At 38.8% G+C, this 12,495-nt stretch overlaps 1 long non-coding RNA gene across 2 annotated transcripts in view; it reads left to right on the top strand.

Annotated features, from left to right (window-relative positions):
- The window catches only part of LOC135421010 (uncharacterized), a 49,346-nt gene that overhangs the window by 20,857 nt on the left and 15,994 nt on the right, over positions 1-12,495 (top strand). The window contains exon 2 of one of the 2 annotated variants that reach the window (XR_010433813.1): positions 4,764-5,001. The exons of the other annotated variant lie outside the window; for it this stretch is intronic. This is a non-coding gene — a long non-coding RNA (uncharacterized LOC135421010). The remainder of the gene's footprint in view (positions 1-4,763; positions 5,002-12,495) is intronic. 2 annotated transcript variants of the gene reach the window in all.

Genomic DNA, 12,495 nt, shown 5'->3' with positions numbered 1-12,495 from the left:
GGCACACGGCTCTTCGTTCCTGGGACCCTGCTTGAACTCTTTACTTAAATGAATACACTGGTTTTGCTCAGTCATTAGTAGGCAGTTACTCATATCAAAATGCACTGCATTTAATTCAGGACAGTTGGCAGCCTCTGCACAAGTGAGACTCCAAAATGAGCCAGCCTATAAGGGAGGGGAATGTCTTCAGCTTAGAGCTGGGGTTACCTCTAGGGCAAGGAGGGGATTTTCTCACTCCAGCTGTCTGCATTGGAACTGGTATTCAGTTCCTGCTACTCTGAGACCTGCAATCTTGTGAGGGAAGGGGAAAAAAGTAGAAAAAAATAAATAACCACTCAAATGCTCACCAGGAGAACAGAAAATTTTAAATAACACACACACCAAAAAAAATCTGAAATATACCTGCTCATGCATCGATCACCTCCATTTCAGATGTGATGCCAAACAGAGAGGATGAATGAGGGTTCAGCTCAGTTAGGGAGAGTGCAAAAATCAACAGCACTAAAGCTACTTTTCAGGTTAGCATAATCTTCTGTCTGCAAACACTGTCTGGTTTATCTGATTATTTTTTTTTATTGGACAGCTGTGATCTTCTCCTTTCAAAACCTTGTCACTGCCGTTCAGCAGAAATGTAAGTGATATGATTAAGGAACATGGCATCTTGTATAATCGGTCGTAATCATTATCTGGGGGTTTCAGTAACATGACACATGCACAGCAACAGCAGCATCTGCTATGGACTGACAGATATCTCAAGCTCAGGATGATGGAAGCACACTCAGGGATTTGTAAACTTGTCTTGGCTAATGCCACTACCCTGATGTGAACCTGTTGTTGGCTATGCTGCTTAAAGGCCAAAGATTAAAAGTGTTTTATAAAGTTCATCCTGTCTCTCATGAACCTTCATCTCTGCCCGGTGTGGGATGCGTTACCTTGGCAGACCTTTCCCACTTTCACTGATAGGGTGGTACTTTTGGAAGCAAAGAGCAGAACTCTATTTTTGTAGCGTTTCTTCACCGCCCATCAGGTTGGTGTTTTACGAACACTCAGTGCTGGATTAACTGTGTTTCCAGAGAAGTCAACAAAGTTGAATTGCATAGTATATACTCTGTAAGTTATAAACATGGGACTCCCCAGGGACACGTGGCTGTAACTTGAGTGAGCACTGCTGTGTCTTTGCTGCTTGCAAGAAGCTCCATACCCTACGTGGGAGCTGAAGACCACTAGCCATGGCCATATTCTGGATGCTTCCCAAGGGAGATCTGATCTCTGCTTCTTCCTGAGCCTGCAGAGACTAAAATCCAATCTCTCACTTTCTGCATATGTTCCCCAACCACTGTGCTATTAAAGGTCTGGGAGAACTAGAGATGAGAGATGTTTTCCATGCCTCCTTGTTATAACTGAGTCACTGGAAGGCAAATGGCAGTGAGCCAGGAGGAGAACAAGCAAATGAGAATCATGCCAGAAATGGGATACATGCTTTTTTCTTCTTCCTCTTTTTTTTTTTTTTTTAATGTTTTTTGATTTGACAAAATTTAGAACAGCTGTAGACTGCATTAATTTACTCTGAGGTCTGAGAGATTGCCAGGGCCATGGTTAGGGACATCACTTTTGCACACCAACTGTGGAAATTCATCATTCCTCCATGTCAACATCAGAGGATTAAGATTTGGGCACTGTTCCTTTATTGTGACTCCAACGTTTTGGTCACTTGTAGACAGGATCTTGTACTCAGCCTGCTCCATTCAACTTTTTGGAAGCATTACTACAGCTGTATTTCTGGTACACTTACAAGCTACCAGCCAGTGGGCAGCGTGAAGTCAGTTTTTTTCTGCTATGAAGCAAAACCCATTTTTATGCAAACATGGCAGTTTATAAAGATAAGGTCCATCTAGACAGGCTGCTGTAACAGTATCATTTATTTGCATCTGCCATATGTCTCAGTTCCAGGAGTCTCAAGATGCAACATTCACATTTTACAGATCCTGAGTAACATTTAGGATTATTCACAAGTATCCAACAATTATTAATAATGAATATATTGGGCAATCTCTAAACAGGTTAAATGCTTTAAAGTCATTTCATAAATATCAGTTTATTATATATAATATATATTATATATCCATTCTACCTCAGAGCAGAACTACAGATCATGTCTCATCAAACCATGTTATCTAGGAATAACACAGCTGATTGTTTCAAAAGTATTTATTCCCACCTTACTTCTTTAAAGCTTTACAGATAAGGATTTTTCATAAGATTTTAGAACATTATGATTCCAATTTCCTTACTCTCACCATGTAGGACTTTATTCCACAGATTATCTCCTTAGGTCAGCTTTTTTTGATTATGGGAATGGGCTGTGCTGATTTCTACCATTTGAGAATCTGGACCATGGAGTTCAAGAGGATGACTAATAGAGTCAGGAGCTCATCAAGTTCAGTGATGGCATCAGAATCTGATTCTGCTTGTGTTCAGGGACAAAGGATTGATAACTGATGAAAGGAGAGGCAATTAACCACATTTGTGAAGGAGACAAATACAGAATGCAAATGCACTTGCCTCTTTAAGGCTTCCTCTGCTATTGCCTCATGGAACAAAAAAAGAAAAAAATCATTTTCCTTTATTCTCAAATACAAACATATTGAATGATTATTGTCTGAGTGCCAGGATGTAGGTATCAAAATTGACTCTTCCTTCTTGCTTTCTTGCAGGTCAAGGTTTGAAAGAAAAATATGTGTATAGATAAAACAGGCACAGATCAGATGTAAAAATCCACCTGCTCCATTTATTAATGCAGTTCTGCATGTGAAAGTACAGTGTCAGGAATTAGGTAGCATATGAAAGTACAGCTAGATAAATTTAAACAGAATTTTGAATTAAGATACATTTGGGAATACAAAACAGGGTGAGATTAAACATAATGTAATCAAAGGTAGAGAAAGGAATTTGAGACAAGGTGGCAATGATCAGAATTTCAGCTCTTAAAAATTGCATTTTTACTGAAGACTTTGCCACAGGTGAAGTTACAATAGCTGCTCCCACCCTCAGCACAGGCATAAGCAGGTGTTCCTGCCTTCTCTTTGCCTCTGAGACAAACACCTGCTAATATTAGCTACCTACTCCCCGTCGCCACCAGAAGGAGCTTAGCAGATATTTCATTGGATTGTACAATAATGTGAAGTCTTCTCTAATCTTATTTGGCACATTACCCATTGGATTTATGGAAATCCTCAATGAACCCTAACCCGGAGGTGTAGCAGTCGCATAAACTCTGCGTGTGAGTGTGTGTGTCACAGTGGTCACGAGGACTGCCCTTGACTTTACCTGCTGCTGGAGTTTTTTGGCTGGGCCGACAAGTAACCCTTAAATCCAAAGGGAATGAAGTATGAAAATCAGTCTTCCAAACACACAGTGCTTTGGCTGATTAGCATGGAGAAAAAGGAATTAATAATGAGGAGGGAAAAAAAGATAGCCAGAAACTACAAACACCAGGGAGCCCATTTCAGTGTTACTTGAAAATAAAGCAACAATAGCAAGAGCAGTCATCTCATTAAATAATAATTTGTTATTTCCCTTTAATGCTGCACATGTTCTTTAATGGCTGTGACTTCTTAAGACAGTTTGACTACAATTCCCACATATTTATCAATAGGAAACTTGTCTAACTTTTAATGAGTCCTTGAACTGACCACCTGTGAACAAGAGGTATCATAAACCTTGTCTCTTCAAATATGAAAAATAATTTGAGCATAAGTTTTCCTTGATGTGGCTAATCTAGAGTGGGTTGTGAAACTGCTCAAGTCAAGCCATTCCCCCTACAAAATTAAGACATGCCTACCCCTTCTGTCCAGTGGCAAGGAGTGGAAGCTGCTATCGTTTCACACATTTGGAAAATTGCAGGTAATTAAAGAAGGAAAGGGAAAAAAACCCATGTCTGTTTACTGAAGAGTGTTTTTTTTTCATTAGAGAGGTGTATTGATATATTTCTTTGTGGTCAGAGTTGAGCCATCGGGAGAAATTTCAAGTTGTTGAAACCAGCCTGATGGTCTTTCATGTCTTCATGTCTTGTGACAAGAGAAGAGGATGTGCTCTGAGCTGGATTCTGCACTCAGGGGAATTGCATTTTCATATGAAATTAAATTCATATAACTTACTGCACAATTTCAGGGAAAAAATTATGTGAAGAGTGTCATTTCATTTCAGCTGAACCAGCTTGTAAGTTTTACCAGCTCTGTCTACAGTGCTGATGGCTGGTTATAAAATGGAATCGTACTTCATTTTATTCTTATTTATGTATCATCTGTCAGATTTTCCTGTTTCACTTTGACTTCACCGTTCTGATTAAATGTCAATATTTTGGTTTTAAATTACATATCCTCTGGCATATGATGCCACATACAGAGATTTCTTTTCCTTTAGCACTTTAATGAGATGCCCTATCAACATATCTGCATGAAAATTTTCAAAAATTATGAAGGAAAAATGTTACATTTTCAACCAGGAATTTTCAAATGTATTAAATAAAAAGGATATTCTGTTCTAAACCACAAAATATTTAAATGATGCTTTCAATAAAGTTTTGTTTCAGCATTTGTTGTAAAATGGTGATGTTGATGCCTTCAGAGGTAAACATTTTCAAGGCATCCCATTTTTAAAGGATTTGAAATTCTGCATTTTCATCCAAAAGCAGGAAGAAACAAAATGTCAAAAACTCAATGAAGTTTAAATTCCAGCTTTACACACAGTTTCTTAATTTTTAGTCCACAGGTGTAAAACATCCTGTGGGAACAAAATGCATGCAGTGGAACTGCAGTGCCATTTTTTGGAAGACTATAGATATGTTGAATGCATTTCCCAGCATCTGATCTGCAAGGGAGAATGGTGAAATCAGAAAAAGAGAGAAGCAAGCCCACCACAAATGCACAGAGTGTTTTTACAGAAATACTGGTGTGACCAAGGTGACTCCATCCCTTCTCTCTGATGGCAATCACATCACAGGTAACACGATGTTTTACTGCTTTTGGCAGCGTTGCAGAGATAACCTCTCCATGACGAACAGATTTTCAGCAGTAATTCCTGTGTGCTGGCCTGAACCTGAATTTTCTTTCATGTTAAAACATAAATATCTGAGCATTCCTCGTATTTTCTTCTTGCATAAATAAACTGTCTACAGGCAGTGGGCAGAGGTACTTGTTATTGTGTTTCTGTTGTGACAATGTCAAAAAAAAGTCAGGCTCGGTGTTTTCCAAAGGGCCATCTTTGTCATACAGAGAATGTAATTGCACCCTTTTAAAGTATCATCCTGGTGCCACAGAACATTGCGTGGAGCTACTGAGTGATTTAATGCACCAATAATACAGTCTTTTTGTTTTCCCACATTTCTAATGGCAATAGATGAAAACTTGGGACTGCACAGCATTGGTCTCAAATGAGCTTGGTCCCTCATTTTTCCATTTGCCAGATTAGGATGAACACAGAGCAAGGAGGAGCTGCCTTACATCTTCCACTCCTCACGTTAAACATAATCTCCCAGCCTAACAGCTGAATCACATCTCCCAAGTATCTCCTGCTCCAATTGTGCCTTCACTTGTGTTGCTTTTATTTACCATGTCAGCTCGCACCTTTCTTAGCAGTGTAGCCTTTCTTCCCCTTCCAACAAATATATCCTTTTCTCTGTGGTGATTTTTGAGCTGTGTGCTCAAGTCAGGGGTTAGACAAACCTTATCAGTATGCGTGTGTGTGTTTACGTGTGCGCACTTGTGTGTGTAATTCCGGTATTTTCTCCTACTGAACAGGACAGTTGCATCGGAAAGCTCGTAAAAGCCAGAGTGGAACAACAGCACAATGCATCAAAGGGAGAACCGAGATTCTTTCTTTCCATAATTTTAGCTGAATGCATCACACAGTGGCAATTATATGGCACATTTTTCTTCTAAAAAATTGGCCTCGTTGTGCCTCTAGACAACAAAACAGCGTGAAGAAACCATACAGGCACAGCTTGGTTCCAAATAACCATGTTTACCTAATATACACAAATATGCCAGGCCTAACTATATAAATATTGCTGTTCTGACTTATTTCTGGAAGTTTCTGAAACATATAACGTGGTGAGTAGAAAAGAACATTCGCTATTTATTTTCATTGTAGGAAAAGGCAGTAAATCTCATGTATGAACATATTTGCAATGTGATAGGGAAAGATGACAGGAGTGTCTATGGAGCATTTTATACCCACTCATGTAGTGAAAAAGACACAATGGAAAAATTAATTTGAGGTGTGCAGCTCAAATTTATATGAGACATTCTGATTTATCTAGAAAATATCTTCTATAGTATTTAATTTGAATTGATTCATGCCATGTTTTTTTTTTCTCTTGTAAGATATTCAAGAGATTCTCAGGGTGACATGAAGCACTTTTAAGAGGACTACCAGTTATCTCCTCTTTTCTTATCTCTTGGGCAGCTTTTTCCAGCATTTAAAACTAGTGCTTGAGTTTCAAAGCTCCGTTCCACAATTGCTGTCAGCTGAGGTGTATTGACAGAGAGGTTTTGCTCTGGGGACCTAATGTAGTATTTGAATGCATCAGAAATTGCAAATGATGCAAAATGACTCAAAAAAAAATATTCCTAATAGAACTCAGAAAATTCCCAGCCCAGAAGTGTGACTGATTTTAATAAACCACAGATTCAAAAAGCAACAAAAGATAATTTCTGTCTGATTCCAGGGGAATCGATGACAGATGACTCTTAGCCTGTGGCACGGGCACCTGGCAGTGCTGTGACACTGTTCCTGTGCCAAGGGCACAGGGCTGAAATGACATGTTCCCCTTCTCTGCCAAACCTGGCTGATAATGGGATTAAAGGCTGTAAGAGGCACCTGTTAGTCAAGTTTTGACTTGAATTGTCCTGTTGGTGTCTTCCATGAGGAGTCTTCTGGAACAGAGTCACGGCAGGCATTCCTCACTCACAGTCACCAGTGTGAGGATTTTCTTCATTTTCAGTTCCTAGGAAAAACAGGGATTTATAGAATCTAACTCCCCTCTCAGCTGGTGCAGAGATCAGGGCTGAGATCTAGCAAATACCACTTGCACGTGATGCTGAGGCTGCCAAAAATTATTATTGACATTCATTTCCTGCTGTGCCAATCTTTGGGATGACAACTAGACCTACCACCAGGAGCTACATATCCATTTCACCTGTCCCAAACCTCTCCCAGAAACTGCTCTGTGACAGGGGCGGCCCCAGGGCATGAAATGGTGGAGTCTTGCTCCATGTCACAGCAAAAGCCAGTTAAATTAGGGCACATCTGACCCTGTAAAACTGAGCATCACTGTCACTGGAAGCAGTACAAAGCAAGAGAGGTGCAAAGAAAGATTGCTGGAGGGTAGGAAAAGAGTATTTGTGAAAAGCTTGCAATGGGAACCCTGTTCATAGCTTAATTTTACATTTCTTCTCCAAAATACTTGTCACCATAATTCAAATTCTGCAATTTAATACTGCAAAAATCCCCCCCAAAATGTCTCCTCCCCTTTTTGGCATTTGTTTGCTTTTCAAAGCATTTGAAACAACATGATTTGTAGTTTGGCTTTTTTGTTTTGTTTTTATTCGGTGGGTTTAGTTTTGTTTGTTTTCAGGGACAGAAGTGGCTCCACTCAGTTACTTTCTTGTTCCTCTCTATTTTATTTCTCTACTCTGTAAACTTTATTCTTTTCCTCCAGCTTAGAAAAATTAGATTTTGACTAAATGACAGGCTCCTCTTTCTTCTGGCCACTTTCCAAAAGCCATGAAATATTTAAAAATTTGGAAACAGCAAAAAAATGGAAAAAAATTGGAAAAATAAATCACTAACATTCTTTTGCACTTTTTTTCCCACCCAAATATAAAGCTCCAGAATGTTCTTAAAAATCACTCTTTGAGAATAGAATTTTAAAATTTCATGTGATTGGTTGGTAGTTATGTTTTGCACTTCTGTAGAAAATAAAGTGTTTTATGACTGCCAACCTCATAGGAACATATTTTTTATTAAAAATAGTTCTCACCAAATGTTTTAAGGAAAAAAAATATCAAATGGGTCCAATAAATCCAAATTATAATCAGGCTTAAGTTATATATCAATTTGCTGAAGAGATGAATATACTTATTTAATGTGCAGCCACCAAAACCAATAGAAGATTTTTAAAAGAGAGTCCTTGCATGAAGAAACATGGAAAGACCTCATTGGATAACTATTTATTCAGGAGAAACAATGAATAAAGAAAGACAGATTCTTCAGGGGGCTTAATTTAAAAAATCTGATTTCTCAAGAATACATTACCTAGTGTAGGTCCCTCCCTTCTGACACCTGTTTGGTCTCCTCATTTCAGTCCTCTGGTGTTAAGGTTGGGATTTTATGCTCCGTTAAAACCAGTTCCATCACTGATGTAGTCCAACCATAACAAAATTTAAACTGAAGAATTAATGAATTACCTCAAGTTAATGCTTGGACATCTTAGAGGTCTTTTCCAACCTTAATGATTCTATGATTCCTTTTTTGTCTGTTTGTTTTAATTGAATCATAAGAATAATCTCCTCCAGTTTTGCTAATGGCTTGGCTCTGGATTTGTCCCACTTCTTAGAGCTATTCTTTTATTTCTTTTCTAGAAATCATGAATCTTTGATCACATGGGTCCAATTGCCTAAAAGCCACCACATAAACACTGTTTTTCCAGCTATTTGATTCAACTTCTATTACTTTTTCCCGGAGTTCTGCTCCATATTCAAATTAAAAGCGAACAAACAACCCGAACCACCTTTTTATTCCTTTTCCTTGCCCAGATGCCTTGCAAAGCAAAGACAAATAACAGCTTTGATCCGGGGAGAGCGTGGATTTTCTTTTTTCTTTTAACCAGGCAGAGGATATTCGTGCAAGGGAAGGATCAGGGTCAGGACAGGCAGAGCTTGTAAGTGAAGTTGTCTATCTCCAGGCCACTCAACTCTGCTGCAAGTTTCCCTAATGCCTTGGCAGTGATCCATGGCCCGACCTGGAGACACTGAGCTCAGACAAAGAAGCCAATTAGGTTGTAACCTGGAGTTGGTTCAAGCTGAGGTCCTGTCGGTGATCTCTGGCTGCCTTACCCACTAAGCTGCCCTGAATCGTCATGTGGTTTAAATAGGAACAGGTTGTTTTGGTTTAAAAAAAAAAAAAAATCATAATTTCCCTAGAAATCAGAAAAGGATAAAATACTGAGGAGGAAAAAAAAAAATGCAATTGCAAAAATTGTTTCCTCTGCAGTGAAAAAGCTATTTTTCTAAAATTGGTCATCTTCACTGGTCTTCTTTCTGTAGATTCTGTAACAATATGCTTCTAATTGCATCATTTCATTAGCAAATGCCCTGTTTTATTTAAAAGTGCATATGTAAATGAGAACAGTGTTCAGGAAAAAAACCCAAACTAACATTGTAGTGTATTTACATTTGGTGAAAGGGCCAAACCATGAATCAATGCTACCACATTTGGAATTTCCTCTGTATTCCCTTATTTTCTTAACACATTTGGGGGGGGGGGGGAATTAAGACTCGAGCACGGAACCTCAAGTTCCACAGATTGACACAACTCCATCCAACTCAGTGGAGCTTCTCTGATTTATGTCAGTCGAAGATCTGGGCTCAAGGTTTATGGGAGTAATGGGAATGGGAGGATTTCAGTGACGGAGGAGAGGAGATACTGCAGGGAGCTGCACATGCAGTGCGTGGCCATGACTGCTTACACACTAATTAAACAGTTTTATATTTTGGTATGGAAAGATGGTGAAAACCATCTGTTTCTTTTTAGAATATTCTACTAGCTAAGGAGAAAATGTGGTCAGGATTAGATCTAGGTGATAAATAGTTGTTTGGAGGTTTTTCTTCTGCGGCTGAACATCAAGTTCTAAATAGGATTTGCGTCAGCGCTTAAGGACAGATGTAAAGGTTTATTGCAATGCAACAAACAACATGATCTTAGGTAAATCTGTGATGTTTTGTTTCAACCAAAACAGTGATTTAATTTTTTTTAGTGTTCTATTTAAGCTTCCCTCTTTCTGCATGTTTTAACCCTTGCAATTTGGGACCACGTAATCTAGTTTGAAACAAATGTTGAAAGAAATATTCCTGATTTTTTAACTAAAACTAATTGTCAAATATGACCCAGTCTGAGGCCTCTTACACATCAGGCAATCAACAGGCTGATGCCTCAGTGGAGTGTTCCAGCAAATTACCTGGCACAGCCATTGCAGGGTGGCTGTGCTGGAGCACATCCCTGGAGCTGAATTAGAGGCTGTAAATTGCCTCCACAAATCCCTTCCCTCATAGTCACTTATTGTCCCACATAAGTAGCTATCATTTTAATTGACAGAGTCTTGTGTGAGGGATGCAAAATCATGAAAAATATGAAGTGCATCATACAGAGACAAAACACAGCTCCATTGAAATTATACCTTGTCAAGAGGGAAAATATTCTGGTTGGCTGAACATGAATCAAAGAATTTGGAGGAGCAGAATGCTGGAATTACCTGGTCTCGAAAAGTAAGGATAGAAAAAGACCCAACTTGCTTATTTAGACTCATCTTTCTCTCTACTTATTTTTCTTTTCTGTTGGTCACAAACAAAGGGTGAAAGTTTAAAAAGGAAAAGCAAAGAAGTACTAAGATATAAATAATGACAACTTGTGTTTGTGGAGGAGGTAGTCCAGGAGACAGAGAATGGCACAAAAGCAGTTCCCTTGGGGAAGTGGTTGAACCCAGCCCAAGTCTGAGGCGATGGCCCTTCAGGGTCCCAAGCACTGTGGGTTTGTGGGCCTTGTCCCTCCCCATAACAGGGTTTAGGTGGTTCACAGGCTCCGCATTGGCCCTATAAACAAAGATGAATTTCACTCTCTGAGCACATCTGTCATGTTAGGGCTTTGACACCTTGCATGATGGTGCTTAGCAGTCTTGGTACTGTGCACATGAGAAATTTTAGTGCTACCTTTTCTCCTCTAAAACAGATAATTAAAAAATAAATACATGTACTGTATTTTTTATAATAAATACTGTAATCACAGTTCTGTCATCTTTTGCTGCAAAGCCACAAATGGAATATCTTGTTCCCACATCTTTCTTGTCTTTGTTTTCTGCTTCATGCTTTGTATTGCCCTATGTAAAACAAAGCTGAGGGTTATTTTCTCGCTTTTTAAAAAATATAAAAATTAAACATACGTGACAGGCTGAAAAATGTGACAAATCAAAACATGTTAATCCCTCCTGAGTTCTGTTTGATTTCACATCCTGATATCCCTTGCTGACAAGGGAGAAATATTTTACACCACAGGTTCTAGTGGAAGTCAACAAACCTATTTCTGTCTTAAAGACTAAGGATAGAAGAGTCTGTGTCCTAGTTTTTCTAATGAAAAGAGAGATTTTAAAAAAAAAAGTTTACATTCACTATTGATTGATTTATTTATTTAATCCATCCACTGATAGCACGAGAGCTTCTGCTTTAGCACTTTGCCGTTGCTGCTTGACTGAACTATAGAGCTCACTTTTTGTGTGCAACCCTGAAATCAGCTTCAACATTGAAGCAAAGGCCGTGACACTAGAGATTTTCAAGCAGATGGAGTAAAAAATATTGGGTTTGTGTGTATCAGTGCAATAGGTGTTGCAAATACAAAAAAATAAGACCATTGATCAAAATAATAGATAGAAGCATTTTTTAATCTGCACAAGTCCATACATGTTTGTATCTCCAGTTGTACACACACATACAAAGACATGCAGAAGTATATCTCTATCTCCCAAAGTATTTGACATTCTCTATATATTTCAGCTTTTAGCTTGATTTCATTGGCAGTTCAGTCAGAATACCATTTTCCCTTCCCTTGTGGCAAGCTATACATGTTAAGCCTTATTTTTTTTTTAACAGTACTCCTCTGCTGTTTTCTTTCTTTCGCTTGGTATGTTTTGTTTTGTTCTTGAAGCAGAAAAGCTCAAGTTCTCAAATAGATTTCTGTTGTCAAAAATCAAGTGTGTTTAAAGCACAGCCAACTTGATGAGGGTTTGCTGGAAGGGGAGAGGGAGGTTTCTCCTGCCACCCCAACAGTGCTTGCATTGTGCATTGGCCAACAGAAAAGTCAATCTCAGGGTGAGGACCAAGGAGTGCAAACCTGAAGGATCTTGACATCTATGATTTAATCATTAGGACGAGATGCTTTGCTGAGGAACAGCCTCAGGAGAAGGTCAGATTTCAAGAATAACACTTGCACCAACAGAATGGTGTAAAAGAGATTTATTTTCTCACTCCAGATATTTATTCAATATGTTGTGAGTGCAACCAGTGTATTTTCTGCCTCACATTCAAAGCACTTTTAAGAACATGTATCAGTGTACACAGTTCATGGATGAGTAGACTGAGGCACAGGAAAAGCTAATGATCTGACAGTTCAAAATTAATAACTAAATCAGCAAAACAAGTTGCAGAGGAACACAAGCAACTGGCTGTG

Source organism: Pseudopipra pipra, chromosome 12, assembly GCF_036250125.1.
Source record: "Pseudopipra pipra isolate bDixPip1 chromosome 12, bDixPip1.hap1, whole genome shotgun sequence".
NCBI classification, from domain to species: domain Eukaryota; kingdom Metazoa; phylum Chordata; class Aves; order Passeriformes; family Pipridae; genus Pseudopipra; species Pseudopipra pipra.
This window is presented reverse-complemented; position numbering and strand designations above follow the sequence as displayed.